Below are 25,846 nucleotides of genomic sequence, written 5' to 3' on the forward strand. Positions count from 1 at the left end.
TAGGGTTGCGGGTAATTGGGTGTCTGAGTAGGCGGCGGCGGGCAGAATGTGGCGGGAGCGCGGAGAGTCGGGGGTGTGGGGGGAGGGGAGTTGCAGTTTGAGCGGGACGCGGACGCGCTGCGGCTGAGCGGCCGCCGCCCAGCGGATCTGTCAGCAGGACCCCCCGCCCGGGGCCGGAGACGGGGCGCGGCGGGGCTCGGCAGGCAGAGGCTCCTTGACAGGAGGAGGGGGACGAGCGCCCCTCCCCCATTGCCGAACCGAGCAGTCTTTTATGGCAGTTTTCCCGGCCCGCTGCGGCTGTCTTCCCGTGACAAGAAACTTAAGGTCGGCGGAAAATTGAGGACCCGGAGTAGCGGGTGCCTCCCGGCCGACGTGCGGATAGTACCCTCCGCGGGACCCAGTCGTTTATATTGTCGTCTTTGATGCCAAAGCATGAGATGCCCTAGCAATGTGAGTTTCTCCACGCCGCCCTCCTGCTCTGCGCGCCTGGGTCTCGGCAGGGGTAGCACTGACCGAGTCTGGCTTTTCCAATTTGGACAAGATGGGGCGGGGGCAGGCTTTTGAGGTTTTAGCGGGCTCCTAGGAAAGATGCTGGACTTTCGCTTTTTGCTCGGGATTTTTTGTCATTTGCTCTCACGGTGTCGTCCTTTCTTGGGGGGGGGGGGCGGGGGTGTGTTCTTGGGTGATATGAAAGATGGGGCTTCGACCTTGCGATTTCCTTCTCAGAGTCGCACTTTTCTGAGAAGACTTTTTCTTTCTCCAGTCTTTGAAACGTGTCGCAAGGAAAAAGGCAATCTTTGAAACTGTATTAATGTTTTCCTCCCGAAAAGTCTTTACCCGAAGAACTTAACGGTAATTTTGCAATCCCCACCTTTTCTTGGGAGCTCTCTTGGCTTTGACGCGGAGGGGAAAGGGCTATTTGTCTTTCCCTTTAGTGATTTTTTTTTTCTCGTAGTTTCTACCAGTTTTTACTCGACAACTCTTGAATGATTTGAGCCAGTGACGCCTTTAACTTTAAGTAATACTTTATAGTTAGATAATGGCTTTTGTAAAATTCCTCATTAAAGATGTACCGGATCATGAATCCCTTTCTGCGCTGAAGGCACCCTAGATTAACCCTTTGCTGGTGTGATGTATTGCGTATGGGGCGCGCGACTCTGAGTTGCGAATATGCAGGAGATGATTTTTGCAGCAGCTATTCAGTTGTTCGAAAAGAGGGATAAGGCTTTCAGTCACAGACTTTTTAGGACCGCCTGCCTAAAGTTTTTCCCTCTGGAATTGATGTAACGATTGATTGATTTCTTATTTCTGTAAAGATTGGGGCACCCGCCCTCACTTAGAATCTTTCCCCGAAGAGAGTAGGAGAGCGCAAAGTGATGTTTTTCAAATTGTGTCTAACGGAGCTCCCAAAACACCGAACTTGTTACCCCCTGATTGGCTGGAAGGAAGCGGGACTGGGGGGTTTGAATGTTGAACACTAGATTATAATTCTCGGCTTTCCAAAAAATTATACATTTAGAAAAACACGTTATGAAACATTAAGACGGGGAGTTTAAAAAAAAAAAGCTGGTGTTTAGTATTTTTTCTTCCATAAAGGATTTTCGAGTGATTTTGAAATGTATATTAAAAGAAAATCCTAGAGAAGACGATTTTCGCAAAATTGTAATTCTGCTGGCTGAAATTACAAGACTTTTATATATTTGCCCCTGTTCTCTATTGGTTAAAAACTGAGTTTAGGATTTTTTTATTCCTCTGACAGAATTTTTTCATCTTAACCTACATGTATTTGTTAGATGCAGATTATGGGAGAATTGTTTCTTTTATTTCCATGAAAAGAAACTTCAATTTTCTTAATGTTAAGAATGAGCACATTCCACATTTTCCACAAAAATTGGATACATTTCTTAAACTTTTCACATATAATTTAAAATATATAGGTTTTGCTATTTCAGCCATTGCAATGGACTTAAAACCTTATTTGCAATAAATTTATGTTGCTTAATTTAGACAATACAACAGGTAAGTAGCACAGGTGCGTGTGTATGATTTCATTTATAAATTCATTATGAAGAAATATATTGCATAGAACAGTGTGGGTGTGTTGTGTTTTATTTGGTTAGTTTTCAGTTGTTTAATGTTGCTTGAGACAACCGTCAATATATTTCTTTTTATTACCAAGCTTGTCATTCCGTTTAGTTGCATCTTGATAAAAGGCGGGTGTGGTTTTCAAAGAACATCGGTAAACTCACTGATAAACAAGATAGCCATAGATGGTTTTTTAAAGGTTTTTTAATAGAAATTTATATCCTTTTATTAATAGTAATTGAAATTTTGAAACTTAGAGTTTGTATTCTCACATTAGGTCAGATGTGCATTGTGAGAAAATATTCAAATGAAAAGATCCTACGACTTCTATAAATCTCTGTAGAGCTATAAATATAATTTATATTAATAAGGGGAATAGCTGAGTTTATAAGTCATACTATTTTGTATTGCCTTCAAAACAAGAATTGGAATGACACAACCTATGTTCATTGCTTTTTTTCAAAGCTGTTTATTTTGAGTCATCTCATGAAAATTTCATAAGAGATGCTAATTATCCTCTCTATAAAATTTGCTTTAATGAAACTGTAGAAGACCCTATTTCTATTTTAAATGTAATTTTACCTAAGATACCAGAACCGGTGGGTTTTGCTTTTTCACTGTTTTGGTTTTTGTGTTTTAATTTTCATTCAAATTATTATGTGACTTGGAGAGTTTTGAGGGTAGGATGGGGAAAGGCTTTAAATTCCACCAGGCTGGTTAAATTTAACCATACTTTTTTAGTGTTTTGGTTTATGGGTTTTTTTCGTTTGTTTTGGGAGGTGATAGGTGAAGGACTGTTTTGTTTAATAAGCCATTTTGAAAAGAAGTGAAGGGGTTCCTTTATTTAAAATACTACACTAAAGCTTGAGAACACACTAGCACCTAAATAAAATCCACAAGCGTTCAAAATATTTTCCCTTTTATGTGGTGCTAGATAAGAGGAAGATTTTGGTTTTAGACTTGTGGGCGTGTAGGTATGAGTTCCAGCAGATGTATATTATTATATTATGTATATTATCCATATTTCTCTGCAGAAATGGATAATTCTAATTTATTTTCTATTGTAAGGGCTAGAAAAGTCTTGTATTACCACAGGAAAACAATGGTGGAGAAAGGTGTTGCTACCGTAGCTCAGCTCTTTTCAAAGCTATGTTTACATTTTGTGGGGGAGAGGGAACTAGAGAAGGTAAGGTATCAGTCTTCCTGATAGCATTGATTTTCATTTGTTTGCCCTTCATACTCTTTTATAAAAGTGCGGTTTTAGACTTTGTTTTAATGCTGTTAAGTTGTCTTAGTTGTACATTTACAAAATGTAGCCTCAGGTGTTTGTATGTAACTGCTTTTTTCCTAATCAGATTAATAATCACTTTTCATGTTTATCTAGAGCTAAGGATGAAAATTTCAATACCTTTCATATTCTGGATCCCTTGTTTCATCATGCTTTGTGTGCTACATTTTTGTTTATTTTTTGTTTTGTGGAGACATATATTTTTATCTCTGCTTACTTATTAGTATGTAGTAACTGTTCAGAATGTCACTAAATAACTTCAATCCAGAAATATTAGTCGGTTGATTTGGTTTACAAAAAGAAAAAAAAAATGCCCAGCGACTGTATTAGAGATTTCTTCTACAGGATACATAAGCTTTCTCCAATTAAAAACATCAGAGTATAAATTTACACACGATTTTGAAATTTTATTCTATAAAAATTTGTCTCTCTTATTTTAAAATATTACTGGGCTAAAATTGGCTCTTGTCTTTTTTTCCTTTTGTTTAATGAAGCTTAATAATCTTCACTGATTTCTTTTTAACCCTTTTTTAGAAGAAACAGATTACTGGTCTGATTATAACTAGAAAACACATCTTAGAAAGAATTGTCAGAGTATTACTCTACATGTTGTTTTGTTTTGTTTTGTTTTAATTCAGAAAACTTAGAAACATTGTGTGCCAGGCAACTAATTTTGGCATGTAATTAGAATTCAAACTATGACTTGCTGAAATTTGGTAGCTCCAAATCTCTTAAGGAAATCAGTAATAAACTACCACTTTCTTTGAAATAAGTGTCGAAAATGAGATTAAGCCACTTTTGCATTTAATTTTTACAAGTGACAGTAGTAGAACTTTAAAGTCTCGATTGTCTTAATATTATAGGAGTAACATCAGTTGTAGAATGTCACATTACTAATATGTGTTTATATATTTTTCTGATTATTTGCATGAACAAATGACTGTAGAGCCTTCCTAGAAATATTGCTTTCTGGTAGGGAAATGATTTTCTCTTGCCTTTTTTTTTTCCTTTGCCTGTCTTAAAGATACTTTAAAGGATCTTTCTTTTAGAAAGACAAGTTTAAAGTATTGGAAATATATAAAAGTATTAAATATATATATGAATTATATTCTTAATATTTTTTATCAAATTATGAGAAGTTAAATATACTTTTGTTTGATCCTGTCATATTTCACTGAAGAATCTTTGCACTGGAAAGACTTGTCGTGGGTTCTGAGTGTAAAAAGCTGTATTTTGTAATAGATTTGAGATTTGAATTTTAATATTTCAAGGTTTTCTTAACATCTTTTTTATCATACACATTTGATTTAATATTTGTCTTCTATCTGAACCTCTTTTGTTCTTTATTATCTAGTATTTTTTGTTTCCCTACTATTTAAAAACAGCACTTGCAATGGAGTACATATTGGTTTCTTCTATTATCCTGTGATTTTTTAAAATTAAGATATCTTCCTTTACTGTATGCTCACATATAGAAAACTGTCTATATCTTTTGAGGAAGACTATGTACAATTATTCTAATTTTTTAAATGTCATGGTTTCAGGGTTAGTGTTTGTGAGTTATATATGTGTGTTTTTTGTTATTAAACAATCAGATATTTGGCTGCAGAGGAATAAAGGGTTATTTTATTTTAAATAAAAATGGAAAGCTCAGAGCATTGTGTTTCACATATAGTACATTATAAACCTGTGGTAAATTAACAATTTAATATTTTTGTATAGTTGATTGCCACTAAATTATTAAGATTCAGGTGAAACAAATGAAAACACCCTTACATACATTTAGTTACACCACCTCTACTTGGACACATTAAAAAAGCCAGTGGCCCGATACTCATCCATTTATTACTTACAAATATTTTAATTTGTTTTAAAAGTAATTTCTAAGTTTTGTTCTGTTAGACTGTAATGTCTTAAAACGTTTGGAAATATCAGTATTATTATTCACTCAGGCTTGGGAAAAGACTGAAGTTGAAAATGATGGTAATTTCTGTCACCATTAAAACATACGATAATTTGGGGAGAAAGGTATTTAAAAATTTGTCTCTATCACTTTGAGTAACTTCTTAAACTGTGGATTTTATGAGTTTTAGAGGCACAAACTATATTTCTGTTTTCCTTATGGAGTCCCCTTTACCAGTCCTCTTATAACTACTTACATAAACACACACACTCATCTACACTGCTTTCAAAATGAATGCTCTAAAGAGAAATGAAAGCAGAAACATATTAATCTGATTTGTTTGAAGAGGCTTCAGATGATAAAGCATATCACAGGTGTTTCTAATCAAGATATTTCTATTTTTAAAACATTATTTTCAAGTTAGGGTTTCTTTGAATATAGGCAAGATTGGGGTCGTTTTGAAGATCTTACTTCTGTGTTCAGGGATCCACTGTGAAACTGCAGGAGGCGGAAATCTGTTGAGTGTCTTCATGCTATAATACATGACATTTTTATTGCAGGTTTTGACCTTTAGGAGAGAGCCAATTCTGGAGAACAACCTAACTTCTTTGATTGAACATTCACATAATGCATTGGAACATGATAGGAGGTTAAGGTATACTAATGAATTTTAAAAGCATACAATTTTATATCTTTGCAATATAATTGAGCTAGACAATTGGTAAAGCCAGAACATTTTGGTGAGCTAAAATCAATATTTACTAATAGACAGAAATCATCCAGTGAAGTGGCCACAGTTGAGTTCTCTTGATTTATTAAAACTTCAGGTTTTTTCCATATAATTGATGTTCTTATCATCTTGTATTAGGTCCAACTCCAAATGAATTTATTTATTCTAAAAATAAGTGTATACATAATGATCTTTCTTTTTTTTTTCTTAAGGTTGTTATTACAGTGTTATATGTAAAAGTCTTAAATAGTGGATTTTTCATATTATAAAATGGAAGGTTTAAATCAAAAGGAATTTGGTGTTTCGCTCTTTGACAGGTATAGTGGTAGATAGACCCTACAAAATCAGATAAGATTAATGAGAATATTTTAAGAGAATTTAAAGTATTCCAAGGACTGTCCTAACCAGAAGTGGCAATTTGGTTGAAACTGAAAAACCCACTTTCTTAAGCAGAAGCTAGCATCTTACTCATAGGTACTCTGAGTAAAATATTTAAATTGTTCATATCAAAAGTTGCAAACTCTTTAAAAATAAACTGTAGAATTCCAGAACTTCCAGTGACTTTGGTCTTTACCTCCAAAATACTTTATCACAGAACCACTTTTCCAGCATGTTTATTTGCTTTGAAATAAAATTTATAGTTTTAGTTGAAGTTTTCAGATACTTAGCTGATAAAAATTTTGGCTGTTTTCTAAATTGTAATCTGGTATAGTGAAAATTCATTGAACAGTATTACTAAGTATTGGTTAAGTTTTGATTAGTGAAGTATAAATTACATGAAACACTAACCATAATATGTTTTTTAAAACACTATTTGCTAAATAAAGTGAGGTTTACTAAAAAATAATATAATTTTTTCTTTAAATTTATTTTCACCTAAAAATATTTACTTTATATACTTAAGATATAGGAAATCACAAAGGTTTGTTTTCATAAGAAGAGTGTAATCTTAGTCTTTAAGAGTGAAGTGTATTTATCACCATGGACATAGAACTGCCTTTATCTTTAAAGAATGTTAAAAAAAATTTTTAAGTAAATTCTCAGATGTGTGTTTAAGAATGTGTTTGAACATTGAGATACATATCAAAATACTTTAAAAATCAGATATTTCTGTTTTATTAGATATTAGGTGATCCAGGAATGTGAATCCGTTGACAGTTAAGGTTAAGTAAAACGTTAAAATTTAATAGAAATCAGTTTGATGCAAGGGTGGAGTTCAGATATTGGTGTCATTATACTGTAAGGTGCTTGTTTGAGACAAATACAAGGTATAGAAAGTCTTCATAACTTTGATTTGAGAATGTTATAAAAAAGCAGCTTAGTTTGGATAGGATGAAAATGAATACAGTTTTTGCCCTTTAACTTAACCAGTGTTTTCTAGGTTAGAGAACATTGAGATGAAAAGTGAAAAATCCAATTTCTGGGTATCTGGGGGAGGGAAAAATCCAGGTTCAGTTTATCACTTTCAATTCAGATATCTTTATACACAGCCTTAATGAGTTAAATGGGGAAAGAGAGACAGCTTTTGAATTTATATTGTGGAAAAGATATAAATTAGAGTTGTTCCTGATTTAGAGAGTTTATGATTTGTGATCTCTGAAGTTGTCAAAACTTATTATTTAGACACAAGTATTTAGCATCATGAAATTGTCCCATAGATAGCTTATAAACTTCCAAATTTTTAGCTTAGTAAATAATTTAACATCTAAAAGAGTTGGTGTAGATATTAAGTTTTCTTCTGTTTGGTCAGTTCTTACAGAGTAAGAAACTTTAACCTAATTAGTAGTATGTGTTATTTTAGGAGACAGGTTAATAAGGGCTTTTACTGCTACATGTGATTGGCTGTCCCTTAAAGGACATTTTGTAAGGATTTTGACTGTTTTTAATTTACAAACCTGACTATCTAACTAAGCCTTACATGTAGTTCATTATAACAGAATTTGGGGGAAAGGATTTATTGTGTTATATTTTTTACAGTGATAGATTTCTATCTTATTTGTGCAATATTTATATTTTTGGATAAGTGCATTTTCAGGGTTAAATGATGTTTATTTTCAGGAAAATTCTTAATTGTTCCCAAAATACAGTTATACTGTCAGTGTTCTAGTTTTATTGAAATAGTTATCCTTAGGGGGAGAAGAATATTTGGATAAACTAGAATAGAGGTAATTTAACATATCTATGTATGAGGGGACTTGAAATTATTTATATTTGTCATTGATGTATAATGCTAGTATATAAGGACAACTTATATTTTAAACAGTTTGTCAGCTATAAAAATTTTCTTTGAGGTTTTATGGTGTTACTGAGGATTCATTAAAGAGTAGATACAATTTCTTAATGAAAAAATTTTAAATGTTTATTTGAGGCAGTTTTGTACATGTGTGTATTTTATGTTTTCTTTTTCTGACTAGCAAATAGATCCTTAATGTTTCAGTTTTCTTCAGATAAGACGTAATGCATCAGAATTGTATTGTCAGATAAGCATTTTCAAAAGGCAATAATTAATTAATGTCAGGACTTAGTTTTTTTATTTAATATCATTTTGAAGTAGAACTTCAGTTCTCAGCACCACAAACCACACTTTTGATATTTCATTAACATATGTGATTTGTCTTAGTTTTACTTTCCTATTTTCATGGTTAGAGTCACTTGGAAAAGAAACATGCAGCCTGATTCAAATGTAGTTGCTGAGACTGATTAATTGACTGGTTATTCGTTTATTAATTTATTACTGTTTGTAAATGTCTTAATTTTTAAAAATCTTTCTTTGATATTTGCTGTAACTTTTTTATTGGATAGCTTTCATAATAAACAAATATATTTAGTAATTTTGTTATCCTGTGATCCTCAGATTTTTTTTTTTAATTTTTATTATTAACATTGTTTGTTATTAAGCTGCTGCTAAGCAGAAAAATGACTTTTTCAATTTTGATAAAAATTAAAGATTGGGGGTTTTTAACAAAATATTATCTGAATTGTAAATATTACTATATTTTATACTTTTATTTATCTTAAACCTAGCCTTCTTGACTAGCTATTTAAGTTTATCAGCCTATTCTTGCATTTAAAAAATAATTTACAGATTTCCTAATTTTTCTGACTTTTTAAATATTTTTCAGAATCAAAAATACTTAAATGTTAAAGAATAAGAATTTCTTTTAAATTTAAAGTTATAAGTCCGTAAATAGAATCATTTAAGTTTAAAGATAATTTGACAGAACAAATATTTCTATTTCTGTTAGTCATCAATTGATATGTACTAAGTTTTTAGCTTTGTATTACACATTCATAGTAGCTTAACTACATGTGGAAATTTTTTTTAATAGCTGAAATTTTTGTAAAAACTTTATGGGCTAAAATCTTACTTATTTGCTAATAGTGTCTGATGTCAAACATATATTGGTGATTAGATATGTGGAACCTGGGAGACTGGAGCTCTTTATTAAGCATAATATAATTTCATTTCTTGATTAAAGTTTAGATGCTTTCTTATTTTCCAGAAGAATGGCTAGGGAAGATAGTCTTTATGAATTCACCCTGAACCTGGTTAAAACTCTTCTGAGAATTTTGATAATTGAGCAGTTAGATCTAAACTAGGAGCTGAAGTGTCATTACATGTGTCATTAATTTTTTTCCTTAGATACATTACAGGTTCCATTTCTAATCAAAACATCAATTTTGTCTTTTCTTCTCTCTCCATCCCACTTTTTAAAGAAAAAATTCCTTCTTAACTAATTTTATCATGTAATGAGAAAAGCAGACTTACTAGATAGGTTGAGCTGAGCCAGTTTTTTCCTCTCTGTGTTAGTTGCATATGCTTTTCTCAGCTTGCTGCTTCAGTGGAAGCAACAGTGAATAAACAAGTATCACCACAGCCCTTGTTCTTGCTCTTTACAGTTGGGAGCAGGGTCTGAGAGATTGCTGCTGCTTGTCAGCTATTGTACAGAATAGCATCAATATGCAGTAATGGTGGCCAATAGAGCCTGCACCCACCAGCTTTTACAGACCAAGTGAGAGAGGCCAAACTGTCAGTGTAATCCATATATAGTATAATGAATACATTCTTTGACAAAAAGGTATTTTATTCCCAAAGCAGCTTAAAGAGAACAGTAGATGCTTATAGTTCTTAGACTTTTACTGTTTTTTACTATTTACTCTGGTTTTAGTTCATTTAATTTTTATTCGGTTAATTCCATCTGTTTGAATGGAAAACTGTCTTGATTCTGAAAGTATTTATGGTATGTTTCATGCTTTGGTAGCCTAGAATAAATTATTAATAGTTAGTTGCTGATAACACAAGTTAGGTAGTACACTTGAGGAAAGAAAAGTTGACTATGGCCACATAAGAGTGTTTCTTTCACTTTGGGACCATATGCTAAGCCCCATATTATCTTTATTTTATAACCCAGTCTAAACAAGGCCAAATTTTTGTTCATTTCACTGTAACTAAAAAGAACAACACCCTGTACTACTTGGTGTTGTGTATAAAGACAAAGCAGGCTGCAGGTGAAAGTACATAAGTCTTTACTTTTTCTCACTATTAAAATAATGTCTTACATCTGAACTTTGTATATGGAAAGTTCAGATTATTCTAAATCTTTTGGAAATAGGACTCTGTAATTTCAAATAGTATAAAAGAGTGTTTTTGATTTTTAATGATTTGAATTTGCACAGATGTGCATAACCTAAATACTATCTGTATATTTTTCTCCTCTTTTGTATCCAAATTCCAATATGTTGTAGTTAAAGGGAAGTAAATATTGGATTTCTGTTACAATTCTGATTTCATTTGTAGCATTCTTGGTGGAAAACTACAAATGGTGTTTTTAGTGTGTAAGCCTAATGCCCCATCTTAAAGTCCAACATTTACAATAGCATTCTTTTAAAAAGGTAACCATGGGGTGTTTCGTTGGCTGGTTGGTTGGTATGGGTTTTTTCCCCCTAATACTACAGTGTGTTTTCATTAATATGTTGATGTAATTTAACAGATAACATATTAATTACTGTTACCTACTGTTAACCAAAAAAGTGAGTTACATAATGCTTTATATTGAAAATACCTTGTTTTTACTACTAATTACTGTGTAAAGTATCTGTGGACCACCTGTACCAGAATAACCTAGAGTAAAGCATTTTTCCAGATGTGCTGAATCAGAATCTCTGGAGCTGGACTTAGGAATTTGTGTTTTTTATAAACACTAAGTGAGTTTTTTTTTTTAGAAGCACCACATGTGAGAACACTGCCCAGAATGAATTGGGGAAGAATTCTTCACACTAATAAACCATTTACATTTTCTGCTTTTTTTTTTTCCTCTAAGCTCAGTAACTAATTATGAATCTTATCATTTCTAACACAGTAGCTCTAGATTAAGTCTTGCTATTTCTTCAGTCATATGAAGAAAACCTATATTATGAGAGCTTATTTTTGTTCAAGTACCTTGGACCAAATTTTAAGTATTTGTTTGGAACATTTAGTATACCTCTATTTAACCTGTACTTGATGAAAACAGGGGGAGTTGATCACTTAAGAATTTTTTAAATTTTCAGTTAGATAGTAGCTATTTATCTTAAATGTACTTCTAAATATGTATTGGAGAAAATACAGAAAGGAGAACTTTTCATATGCTGCTTGTGAGAGCATGGGGCAACATCCTACTAAAGTTGAAGATATACCTAGGCTTTAACTCAGCAATTCCATTCCTAGATGTTTTAGATAAACTAACACATTTGTAGTAAAGTCTTATTTATTTTTACTTTTAATGGGAAAAAATTGAAAGCAATGTAAATGTTAAGTAACAGGAGAATGACAAAAAATTGAAAGCAATATAAATGTTAAGTAACAGGAGAATGGCAAATATGGGACATAGTCATGTGATAAAAAATGTTTATTATACAGCTATTAAAATGAGAGCTATGTGTATCATCACAGATGAATGTCTTCAGCAAACAAAAAAGTTGCAAAAGATTAGATACAGTATGATAACATTATATGAAGCTTGAAAGCAATGATATATATTGTTTTAAATACTTGAATTTGTAATAATAGTGTAAAAAGATGCATAGGAATTAAATACCAAATTCAGGATTGTAATTATGTCTTAGGAGAGAGGGGAATGGGATCCAAGGTATGGTACAAAAGGAACTCAACTATATGTGTAATCTTTTTTTCTTTAAAAAAAAAAGGTAAATAAATAAAAGCAAAGTATGACAGAATATTAGAATTCAATACAGCTGCATTGGAGGGCCAGGGGTAGGATGTGGGGATTCATTTTACTATTCTCTTGATTTTTTCTGTGGATTTGAAATATTTATTTTTCAAATAAGTTTTAAAAATGTACTGTCCTTTTTGGTGAAGATATTCTACAATAAGATATACACTTGGAATACTCCATTAAGGGCGTGGATTGGATTTATTCTATTCTATGTCTTGTAGTAAGTGCTTAACTGTTAGTTGGTGTACAAACTACAACTTACAGTCATGGCCCACAGAAATCAAACATTCTAACCAACTTACGTTGCTAGGATATTTTTAAATTTTAAATAAATTCTTTTATTTTTGAAGATGAGCCATACTGTTTCCTTCCTTTGCATACTGGCTTTTAATCCTCCCTACTCTTATAAGGAAAGGACAACCATGGAAATAGTTTCTCTTTTTCTTATCACTACTCTTTCGTTTGCTCTTTAATTCAGGCAATTTCATGACTGTGTTTTCTTTTATTTTGGCCATAGATCATAGCATACTGTTTTCAGAAATTTCTACATGCATTTTAAGCTCCAACCTAAGCTTTGTATTTATACTGTATTACAGTAGAATTCTTGGAATTGGGCAGTATATGGATTTGTAGATTTCATGTGTATGTGTGTGAGACAAAGAGAAAGAGATTGGTCAATGTTGAGGTATGAAACTGAATTTATCTTAAAATATCTGCAATTGTATGATGTCTTCCAGAAGCCTCAGTGTGCTCCAAGTTAGATATTGAAGTGTGAGTTTTAGTAACACTCACATATTTGACTTTTAAACTTCAAGAGGGTGATAGTAATAGAAAAGTGAATTTAAAAAATTAATGATAGTACTCTGTACTGAAATATATAAATGCTGCTGCTAGGTATTTCTAATCTGTGATTGTTCAGTGCTATATAAGGATCAAAAAACAATGATTGTCAACCTCAGTTGAAAATTTTCTAACGTATATAATGTGATCAAATTTTTTAAGTCTCTCCTCTTATTTTTTCCTAGGTGAATAACAACAAAATGAAGACCATATAAAACAAGCCCCCTACTTAGCCCTGCAATTCTTACCTTGTAAGTATTAACTCACAGTCCCCCTGCCATTGCTGTAAAAAGTTACTGTTTGGTGTCATATTTTGCTTTATTTCTGAATTTTTTTTCTACCATCCTAGAATGACAACTTTCTAACCTCCCCTGACCCCCAACACATTGAAGTTTGATGTTAATTTAGTCCATTTTAGAGCAAAAATAATGTCATTGCCTTGGGTAAGTTTTCTGTTTTGGAAAGGATTTTACAGCCAGGCTGTATCATCTCTAAATCTGAGAATCATAATTTTAAACCCTTTTCCTTCAAAGGAATTTATAAATAAGTAGTGGTCTTTTTTATTATCATCATTATTCAGGTTTATTGACAGTTATTTTATGGTTTTATAAAGTGGAAGTGTCCTCTCCACTGGAGAAATAGTTTTTTTCATTTATCTGTTTTTACATTTTACTAGATTACACTTCTGACTTCTTTGTGACGTGCTTAAAATTTAGCTGTTAAACTTCAAGAGGTGGGAAAAACAGGAAGGCAATCCCTTTTCCTTCCTTTTATATATACACATGCACACCTCTTAGAATAAGAAACATTTTTACCCTGATTCATTTTACTTTTGAGAAACTTGTAAATGCTAAGGGAATAATTCTAATAGGTTAGCTGAAATTAATATCATACCCCTAGAAAAACTGTCAAAAACAAGGTTATGGTAAATACACAAGATACTTATTTCCCTAAATTTGAGACCCTAAAATCAGTTACCAAAAAGATTCATTTCCATGTATTCCTTCAGCTAATTTACATCTCTAAATAAAAGAAACTCAGCTGCTACTGTTTCTGTTCTTGATATTGAGGGATGGCCCTGTTTAAATGAAAACTAGTGCTTCAGGTGCTTCTCTTACATTACCTCATACCATTGCATTAGTGACCCAGTAATAATGTGTATTATTATTAAATAATGTGTATGCGTCAAGGAGTGACTTTATGATCATAGATCAGCCATTGAGCTCAATTAAGTAGTTTTTAGGGTGTGAATCAATTAAATATTGAAAATTTGTAGTAATGAGCCAGTTTGAAGAATAGTAACCAAATGCCACTGATCACTTCTTTTTATAATTTTTTCCCTTTATATTTTTGTTGCTGGAAAACTAGAATGGAAACATTTGCAAATCCCCAAAGAATCCTATATAATCCAGGCTTGGCTTTCTTAATTGGTCCCTTGGAAGCCAGCTCAGCTTTTCTTCAACTTAAATCTCAGAAAAAGAAATCTTTTCAGTTGGTATTGCAGTCTTACTGTAGACTGGAGGGCAGTCCACTTTTCAAAAAGAAATAGGTATCATTAATTTCCAACAGATTTATAAGTACAGATAACATCACATTCTTAAGCTCATTTCATCTCCTTTATAAATTTCTAAGCAAGCAGCCTTGCTTGGATACTCTCCAGCATCTTTTAAAATAGGTCATTTGTGGTATTTCATAGTTGAAATGCTTACTCTTGTCTCTTCTATGTAATATGCCTGGAGTTACTTTTAATCTTAGATACTAGAATAGCGTTGTTTCCAATTATACAATACCCAGAAGAATAGGCACATAGTGACAGTGGTCATTGATTCTTCATGATTGTGTGTGTATTCCGTCTTTCTCTCTTTTATGTTTATTTTACACTATTGTTTCTTTTTTTAATATTTATTTGTTTGTTTATTTGGCTGTGTCGGGTCTTAGTTGCGGCACACAGGATCTTCGTTGAGGCATGCGGGATCTTTCATTGCGATGCATGGGCTCTTCGTTATGGCGCGTGGGCTTCTCTCTAGTTGTGGTGTGCGGGTTTTCTCTTTAGTTGTGGCACTCAGGCTCCAGAGTATGTGGGCTCTGTAGTTTTGCGGCACACAGGCTCTCTAGTTGAGACCCGCAAGCTCAGTAGTTGTGGCACACGGGCTTAGTTGCCCCACGGCATGTGGGATCTTAGTTCCCCGACCAGGGATCGAACCTGCGCCCCCTGCATTGGAAGATGGATTCTTTTACCACTGGACCACCAGGGAAGTCCCCATTGTTTTTTTAAGAGAGGGATTTTTTTTTAACTATTCACTTGTGGAATATGGATGTTCCAGAAATTGTGGAGTATTAGTGTTCCATATGTTTGATACTGTAAAAATTAAATAATGATAGTGTTTTTGATTCATTTTTACAAATTGAGTAGAGATGAAATATTTTTCAAATTTGTTTTTCAATTTTAAGCTCTTAAACTTTTGTTGCTTAACATAAAACATTTAGAAATAGTCACACTTCTTCCTACTTTTTCTTTTTTGAGCTATGTTTTTTGATTTTTATATATTTCTGTTATGTGAATTTAAAATAAATTAATGTATCATTTGGTGCTAAATAAAATAACATCTTTAGGTTCATTGTCAGCACTTAATATCATTGCTTCTGTCTCTTTAATCTACAATAACAAAAATTTTAAGTGATTGACTTTGTAAATAGGAAACAAAAGATAAAGCAGAAAATTCACTATTCAATGCTGTCAATGTTAGTAGTCCTGTAAACAAAAGTGATGGAGATAAATTACCTTGTAATTCAGGAGACTTATTAAATTTGCCTGCTGTCCAAGAGATAAGCTAGTGAAAAGAAATGACAGCTATTTCTCACATAGGACTGGTTATCGTTTTTAGAAATCAAGTTATCAAGTTAGCCATAGAATAGCAATGGCATGTAATTATACCATTATAGAAAATATTGTCAGTTCTTGAATTATAAATAGTGTAAATGTAGGATTGACTAAAAGTACTGGAAATAAAACCAGAATGTTGTAATCAGTAGGGCGGTAAGCAGTCAATATGGCAAATGATATAAAATCTGTTGTGTTTTCAATGAAAATGTAATGCTTTTTTTATGAGTCCCTAGATGTAGCTGAAATTTCTCCTATTTTTAATTTATTTGTGATGGAAATTTACTGGTGTAAATTACTGTCTACCTATGCCATTCATGGGGAAATTTTAATTATCTTGAATAATTTTATAATGTGAATGTTTCTGTGCCAAAAGAGAAAAAAACAAATTGCTTTTTTGGCACTTGGATTAGTAAAGAGTGTTATAATCCAAAGCAGAAAATTTTATAAGGATGCTAGGTACTGTCAGCATTTGGTGGTAAGGAAGGATTTGCAAACTTAATAACATCATCAATTGATATTAATTTAGTAAACATATCATATCTAAGCTCTTAAAGCTGTATATTGTTTTACAGTTTGTGAACATAGAGAAAGTTGACAATATGCAACAGCCATTTTTCAGTCATTGTTCAAATAACAGCTATTTTTGAGAAGTAGACAATGCTTAATCAAATGCCAGGTGTTCCTGTCCTCAAAATTTTATATATTTGACACATGTATGTTTAAGAGAACGAGTTAAATTTGAGCTTTAATGTTTACGGCAGTGCTGTGTTTCTGATCTCACAAGAATTATAGCTATAAAATTTGAATTTTAATGCCAAAACTATAGAAAGGGAATGAATTCGCTGTTTTCCCACCCTGAACAACTTCTCAGTTCAAGATGGGTGATTCAAAGAAGGATAATAGAAAACTTATTATTTGTGAACTTACTTTGGATATTTTCTTAGGAAATGAAAACAAGTCAGAATTTAATAGCACAGGCCTTGATTTAAATAGGAAATGAATATACAAATATAATGAACTCTAGTATGATAGGGATTTCAAGTTCTAAGCATAAGTACAGTAGGTAACATCCCAGACTACTGTCTGCAGTCTTGCCCTTTGCCTATTTGTCTGAAATTTGAGTCTTCAAAATTATCTCCCTGTAAAAACAGGAATAAATTGAATGCAGATTGACTTAAACATGTATCCACTTGTCAGCAGTCATACCTGACTTTTTGCCTAGACTGTCAGTTTCACTCTTCCTGTTATATCCAGTAAGTTTATTAAAATTTTTTTCAGTTTTGTTTTCCTTAATTTGGCTCTACAAGCTGTTTCTTATGCCTCTGGAATTTGGTGCCCTATAGTCAGAACTTAAAATTGGCAGTTTGTCCTCCAAATCCTTAACAAGACAGCTTAGTAAAATACATTGAATTTTCCTAGAAGTCAATTTTTTTTTTTTTTCTTTTTTGCGGTACGCGGGCCTTTCACTGTTGTGGCCTCTCCCGTTGCGGAGCACAGGCTCCGGACACGCAGGCCCAGTGGCCATGGCTCACGGGCCTAGCCGCTCCGCGGCATGTGGGATCCTCCCGGACCGGGGCACGAACCCGTGTCCCCTGCATCTGCAGGCGGATTCTCAACCACTGCGCCACCAGGGAAGCCCAAAAGTCAATTTTTAAACTGATCTGTATTCATTTTATTTTAGCCCTCAGAATATTAAAATTAGAACCATAATAAATAGACTTTTTCCTTAGTGTTATAAATTGTATTTATGTCATTAATAACTCATAGAAAATAAAATTCTTGTAAAAGAGCAGGTTTCAGTTTAGCATACAACTTAATTTTTGGCCCTAGATTTATCTTCTAAAAATAGTTTTTGTATCTTTTCTCTAAGCTAAACATACCCAAGTCCTTCCACTGGTTCTCACAATATGAATTCTAGACCATTAGTATCCTGGGTATTTCACTTTGGATCTGCTACATTTTGTCAGTATTCCTTTTAAAATATTGTATATAGAACTGAACCCAGTATACTCAATGTGTTTTGAGGTACAAAACACAGTATGTCTCTTATGAATAAGATACTTCTATTAATGCATCCTGATTCCACTTTCTCTTTGTCATCAGTACTGTTGGTTTATATTGAATCACAGTCCGCCAAAACCCTAAGTTTGTCTGAGGTGTGTTTCAAATCCTATAAATTTAGATTCAGCAGGTATTTGTTGAATACTTGTTCACTACTATATGTGCTCATAAAAGTTTAAGATTGTGCTGTCTTAACTGCAGTTTCGTGAAGTAGACGTTAATAGGCCCATTTTACAAAGAGGAAACTGAGGCTCTGTGTACTGAAGTAATTTATCCAAGATCTTGATTCCTAAGGGACAGAGCCAGGATTTCATCTTGGGTCTTCTGCCTTCAAATTCACTGCTCTATGTAATTGCTGCCTCAATAAATTATTTCTACTATTCATTTCATTGATAAAGTTAAAAATGCAGAAATTGACCAGTGAATTCCACTGCAGTCAGGATGATTTAAGAGCTTAGGAGACATGTCTAGAACTTCTTATTTTCTGATTTTTTTAATAGCTTTTTTTTTTTTGGTTTTGCATCTAGTCATCAGGGCTCTTTCCATATCTACTTGTTGAAGGTGGCTCTTGTTTTAGCCAGCAAACTTGGAAGGAGAGATTAAAGGATGTAGGCACTATGAGGTTTCCAGTGGACTGAGATGTAGGAGTGGAGAAATGGCATGGTCCATACCATTGGAAGCATTGCCACATAGTCCAGTTTGAAAGGAGGATAGGTATGAAATAATGAAACCAGTTATCTGCTCAGCACAGTACTAAATCCTGGGAATAATAGTCTGTATTCAAAACTTACTGTGAGGGCTTCCCTGGTGGCGCAGTGGTTGGGAGTCCGCCTGCCGATGCAGGGGACACGGGTTCGTGCCCCGGTCCGGGAAGATCCCACATGCCGTGGAGTGCCTAGGCCTGTGAGCCATGGCCGCTGAGCCTGCGTGTCCGGAGCCTGTGCTCCGCAACGGGAGAGGCCACAACAGTGAGAGGCCCACATACCGCAAAAAAAAAAAAAAAAAAAAAAAAAACTTACTGTGAATGGACAGTTCAGTATTAGTAACCTTCAGAAAGGTTGAAGTAAGAATCCACCAGAGAAGATAGACTTAAATTGTCCTTAAAAGTAGGCATAAGTGGAAAAGGCGTTAGTGAATATTTTAGCCTCCAGCAGTAGGTTTAGTGAAGATTCAAAGATGGGGTAGGAATATACAGCTTAGGGGAGGAAGGAACTGAAAAACAATTTATTATAAGCATCTCAGTTCTTGCGGGAGCCTTGAAAAATCACTCAATGGGAGAGGATAGTCACACTCAAATGATGAGTAATTGTGTTTGTTCCACTTGCTACTCACCTGGTGGCCACAGTAGCATCAGGCTTGATCAGTCTTTTGTCCACTCACAAATAGTTCATGTACTTCTCTAACTTATAGGGACCCTTTTCCCTTAAATATATAGCCACCATACTTTGAACACACTAACAAAATTAATAATAATCCCTTACTGTAATAATATCTAGTTCCTGTTAAAATTTCTGATTATTTCAAAAAGGTCCACATAAGGCATTTAAAAGATATCTTTTAACTTGAATTGTAGAGTGTTTTCATTGGAGAGAAATAGAAAATACTGGTTAGGTCCTGATTATATAGACCTTGATACTAGGCAGAGAAGTACACACTCCACTTGGGAAACCACAGATATATTCTTGAATATATGAGTTTCAGGAAGTTTATTAATTGACTAAAGATGGGAAGTCAAGCTGAAATGCAATTTTAGTTATCAGGTACTTAGACGTGATTTTAAGGTATGACATTAAGAATGGCAAAGAAATTGATGAATTGCGATCTCAAAGAAAGGGTCAGTTGGTTTTACTGACCAACTGAATACAAGGAATGATTGACACAGCATAAAAATTGTAAAGAGAGAATAGCAATGGGTAAGTATCCATAATTTGAATGCAAAAGAAGAATGTGTCTAAGAAAAAAAGTTAAGATAAACAGCATATTTATTTATGTTCTCATTAAACTTTTTATATTGCATTTCTTGGCTGACATTATGGTATATTTATAATTTATTCACATCTAGGGAGTAAAGTCATCAAAAATTTAAAACTCAATATAAATGTTTAGCTTGTAAGTAGTTTAACTTTGTATATAAGGAAACTATTGTTAGGAAATCTAATAAAATGATAACATATCTAATAATAAAATGATAACATATATATAACTCTATATATTGTACCATATATATATATATGTATATATATATGTTGTGTAAATACATATATATATCTCCTGACTTTTCTGGAGTAAATTATATAGATTGAAATCCACTTCGCACAGTTTTTAAGTAATCATTCATTAATTTCTTCATCAGAAAAAAATCAAGGGAATGTAGCAACAATACAAATTTATATTCACTTAAACTGAAAAACTAGGTTTTTTTGGATTATAAAACAGGCTTTCTGGATTATATCTGAATATTATTTCAAGCCTGTTCTCAACACTGAATTTTAAATGTATCTTGTTAATAAAATCCTTGTTTTTAAGCATTTGTATCCAAAAATCAGAAGTAAAAGAAAAGCAAGTTTTAATCTGTCTTCTGTGAATTTTATTTTCTCCAGGTATAATATCTATATATCATACCACTTGTGTAGTATTCCACTGTCCTGAGCAAGGATAGTCACTCTGTGGCCCAGGGGCTATATATAGCCAGCTCCTTAGAGGTTTATGTGCATAATTTGAAGCATACTTGAAGAAAGTAATTACTATTATAAATTGTGTTAATACCAGATTAAAAGTAAAATTAAGTATTTGAAAAATCTAAAGTAATTTAGTAACACATAAAGGATATGTGTAAACAACAAAGTAGCATAAATATTTTCATATCATGTGACAATGGAAACTGTCTATAGATTAAAGAAATTTTGAGTTTAAAATAACCCCTTCCTGAAGGCATAATATAAAACCTATTTTGGCACCCCAAAGTAGAAGATTATTATAAATGGAAAGGAAAAATCAAAGCTTACCAGCTCAAGAGATTATTGTTGCTGTTGAACACAGGTAAAGAGAGATGTACCTTCCCTATTTCTGGAATTGCTCCACTGGAATCTTTCACTTTATTATACATTTAAATAAAGAATTTCCATATTTTTCTGGCATGTGGAAATAAATGTTTTCTAATATTTTAAATTTATCAGGTTTCATATCGAAAGCTATGATTTTTGTCTCAGTTAAAAATAGAAATAAAAATAGGAAAAAAATTTTCTCTGAGCGTTTATTAAAACATCAGTGATAAAATTGCAATATTATCACAAAGTAATAATCTGTAAGGGATGAAATTAAGATGAGAGAAATTATAACATGTTTGCTGATAGGAATGATCCAATACAGAGAAAAATTAAAGATGTAGGGGAGAGTGTTACAGGAATATCCTTAAGTAAGCAAGAGAGGATAAAATCTAGTATAAAAGGGAAGGGATTGGTCTTATGAACAGTGATTGTTCATCCATAATTCAAAGAAAGAGTTATATGGGGACAGATACATGTATGTAGATAGGTGTGGTGGAAACTGGCAGAAATTCTCTTCTCATAGCTTCTGGTTTTTGAGTGAAAGTGAAGATGAAAGGGAGATATTGGAAGTTTGAAGAGAGAAGAGACACCTGTCTGATGTTTTTCTAGAAGAATGAATGAATGGGCCAAGATTGCCAGACAGCTGTGAACCGATTTTAGGTATCAAAGATTTATAAAGTAAAATTATTTCTGTTCACAGATGACATGATCTTACATGTAGAAAAACCTTGATTACACACACACACACACACACACACACACACACAAAACCCTGTTGTAACTAATAAGCAAAATCAGCATTCAAAAATCAGTTGGAGGGGCTTCCCTGGTGGCGCAGTGGTTGAGAGTCCGCCTGCCGATGCAGGGGACACGGGTTCGTGCCCTGGTCCGGGAAGATCCCACATGCCGCGGAGCGGCTGGGCCCGTGAGCCATGGCCGCTGAGCCTGCGCGTCCGGAGCCTGTGCTCTGCAACGGGAGGGACCACAACAGTGAGAGGCCCGCGTACCTCAAAAACAACAAAACAAAACAAAACAAAAAATCAGTTGGATTTCTGTGCATTAACAGTGAATAACCCAAAAAGGAAATTAAGAAAACAGTTCCATTTACAATAGCATCAAAAAGAATAAAATGCCTAGGAATAATATTAACCACAATGGTGAAAGACTTTTGTATACTGCCAACTATACAACATTGCTAAAAGAAATAAAGAAGACACAAGTAAATGGAAAGACATCCCATGTTCATATATTGGTAGTATTAAGATGAAATACTACCCAAAGTGGTCTACAGATTCAGTGCCATCTGTATCAAAATCTCAATGACATTCTTTGCAGAAAGAGAAAAATTACATCCTAAAATTCATATGGAATCTCAAGGGACACCAGATAGCCAAAACAATCTTGAAGAAGAAGAACAATGTTGAAGCTCTCACAATTCCTGATTTCAAAACTTAATATAAACCTGTAGTAATCAAACAGTATGGTACTGCCATAAAGACAGACATATAGACCAATTGGAATAAAGTAGAGGCCCAAGAAAATAAATGAGGTGCCCCAGGCCCCTTGCATATATATGTTCAAATGATTTTCAACAAATGTGCCAAGACAATTAAATGCGAAAAGGGCAGTCTTTTCAACAAATGGTCTTGGCAAAACTGGATATCCAAAAGAAAAGTTGGACACTTACCTCACACCATATACAAAAATTAAAATGGATCAAAGACCTAAATGTTAGAACTAAAACAATAAAACTCTTAGAAGAAAACATAGGGGGAAAGCTTCATGACATTGGACTTGGCAATGATTTCTTGGATATGACACCAAAAGCACAGGCCTATGCAAAAGATAAATTGGACTTTATCAAAATTTAAAACTTCTGTGCATCAAAGGACGCTAACAGAGTGAAAAGGCAACCTAGAAAATATTTGCAAGTCATGTATCCGATAAGGGATTAATATCCAGAATATATCAAGAACTCCTGTAACAAAAAAAAAGAAAACCTCAGTTAAAAAGTGAGCAAAAGACTTGAATAGACATTTCTCCAGAGAAGATATACGCATGGCCAATAAATACAAGAAAAGATGCTCAATGTCACTAATCATTAGGAAAATGAATATCAAAACCACAGCGAGATAGTACTTCACTCACATTAAGATGGCCATTATCAAAAAAAGAGATATGTCTTGACAAGGATGTAGAAAAATTGGAAGTTTTGTACACTGCTGATGGAGGTGTAAAATTGTACAACCACTGGAAAACAGTATGGCAGGTGCTCAAAAAATTAGAATTACTGTATGATCCAGTGATGCCTAATGGGGTATATACCCAAAAGAATTGAAATCAGGACTCACATAGATAGTTATAAAAATGTTCATAGCAGCAGTTATCATAATAACCAAAAGATCAAACAAAACAAATGTCTGTAGATTAGTGGACAAATAAAATGTAGTAATATACACAATTGAATGACTACCCAGCCATAAGAAGGAAGTATGATATATGGAACAACGTGGTTGAACCTCGAAAAAGTTAGGCTAAGTAAAAAAAGTCAGACACAAAATGACAAATACTGTATGATTCCATTTACATGAAGTACCTAGAATAGGCAAATTCAAAAGTAGAATTGTGGTTTCCAGGGGCTGAGGTGATTGGGGGAGTGGGCAGTTAGTATTTAGTGGGTACAATTTCAGTTGATATAGATGAAAAGGTTCTGGAAATGGGTGGTGGCGATGGTTGCACAACAAAGTAAATGGACTTAATACCACAGAACTATGCACTTTAAAATGGTAGAATTTATATTACGTATATTTAACCACAATTTTTAAAAATAAAACAATAATAAGTGAAGACATTCACTGTGAAGGTTTTTTTAAAGATTTATAAAACTATTTGTATTTTGCAGTATTCACACTTATTTCTTTCAAGTTTGGCACACTTGGCTTAGTTTAAAATTTATAGATTTAGGGGAACTCCCTGGCAGTCCAGTGGTTAGGACTGCACTTTCACTGCCGAATATGTATATAGAGAGATACATATAGATTTTGCAAAAAAAAAAAGATACGAATTGAAATAACCCATTTGATTTTAGAATAATCATTTAATGTATATGTCTGCTTTGCATGGGCAAAGAAAAATACGCAGTCTTGAACAATTATTTGCTTTATGTTTTTGTGTCTTATAATTTAAATGATTTTAGATTCTTTCTTGAGAAGGGATTATGTCTGTTTGGTACACCAGTATACCGACTCACATAACAACTGGGACGGTACCTGGAACATAGTAGATGTTCAATAAAATATTTTTAAATGAAAAATGTGCATATATAAATTATGTATATTTGAAAATCTGTTCACAGTTTTGTCTGTTCGAGCAGGGAGGGTAGCCTAAAAGGACAGTTCCTTAATATAATTGATAAATACAGATATGTGTTTCTCAAGTCATTACAAACATTTATTTTGGTTACATATTAAAAACTGTGCCGAAACTTGAGACAATAATATAGTAAGATATGAAACTGGTTGCTCAAATAGAAAATTAGCTGCATGGGAATTTCCTGGCAGTCCAGTGGTTAGGATTTCACACTCTCACTGCCGAAGGGCCGGGTTCAACCCCTCGTTGGGGAACTAAGGTCCCACAAGCCTAGCGGCAGGCCAAAAAAAAGAAAAGAAAAGATTAGCTACATATACTTTTAATGGGAAAATATTCACAAAAAATTAATGTGGGATATAGGACAATTATGCTTTGTATAAACAATTAGATATTAGAAGGGAGGGGCAAATTTCAGTGCACATCCCCTTATTCTGTAATAGAAGTAGTGTAGCTTTAGCATAGCCATTTTAGTGGTAAGAAAACTGCGATAAAAGAGGTTGTCGAAGCTTGAGCTACAGTGGTGGTAGTTTTCTGGTATCTTCTAGAGAGAGAAGAAATTTCATTCCAACATCTGAGTATGTGGAAACTGTTTAGGAGTAAAATTCCTTACCTGGTGAAGAGTGGGGACAGGAAGAGACTAGGAAGATCAAGAGCCACAGGGTTCCTGTTTTATTTCTCATCTCTGGGTACAAAATTAACTCATTTTTCCAAGGTTCATATTTTAGAATTACTTCCTATATAAAGTGATAATCCAAGTCTAACAATAACTATTCTAATAGATAAATGTTGAGGGTAAAATAATATTTGGATTTTTTTAACAAATTAAGAGAAAATTGGTTTGTTTTAGGCCTTCTGTATATTTTTACTGTATTTAGTATTAAAATATTTCACATGACTTCTGATTTTTTTCCTTTAAAAGTATATTTGCGTTTTGCTAGCTTAAGTTTATTGAAACTTAGCTCTTGTATGTCATTTCTTATTTTTCCCTTGACATGAAGTCTTACCTACTTGATGAAGATGTCATTTGAATGGTGTACTGCAAGGAATTAAATGCTGTTTGTAAATTATGCTTTTACCAAGGTAAAGACCAAATTTTATGAATTCACTGTTTGTTTATAAAAGGAAAAAATAACTTCATATATTTAATACATTCAAAAGTTTGATTAAATATTTAATTGTATTTACTTATTAAGTTGACACAGAAAAAAATGCTTTTATTTTTCTCATATTATACAACTTTGTGTTCCTAACCTATAGCAAGGTGCTTCGCACATAATAGGCTTTTCCTTAAATTTTCAATGTAGGAATAAGTTTTATTATGTTACTCAAAAGCTTCCAAGAAATAACTAATTATGCATACTATGTTAATGTTAGAATCTTTAAACATGGGTTTTTTAATGTATTTACCCTCTCTTTTCCTGAAA

General features: G+C 33.2%; 1 long non-coding RNA gene across 1 annotated transcript in view; it reads left to right on the top strand.

The window, feature by feature from the left end:
* LOC132413880 (uncharacterized) overlaps nucleotides 1–25,846 on the top strand; it is an 85,175-nt gene that overhangs the window by 39,187 nt on the left and 20,142 nt on the right. Inside the window, exons 2-4 of the long non-coding RNA XR_009516845.1 lie at nucleotides 5,837–5,931; nucleotides 13,247–13,312; nucleotides 25,421–25,502. This is a non-coding gene — a long non-coding RNA (uncharacterized lncRNA). The remainder of the gene's footprint in view (nucleotides 1–5,836; nucleotides 5,932–13,246; nucleotides 13,313–25,420; nucleotides 25,503–25,846) is intronic.

The sequence above is a fragment of the Delphinus delphis genome, chromosome 18 (genome assembly GCF_949987515.2).
Source record: "Delphinus delphis chromosome 18, mDelDel1.2, whole genome shotgun sequence".
Classification (NCBI taxonomy): Eukaryota; Metazoa; Chordata; class Mammalia; order Artiodactyla; family Delphinidae; genus Delphinus; species Delphinus delphis.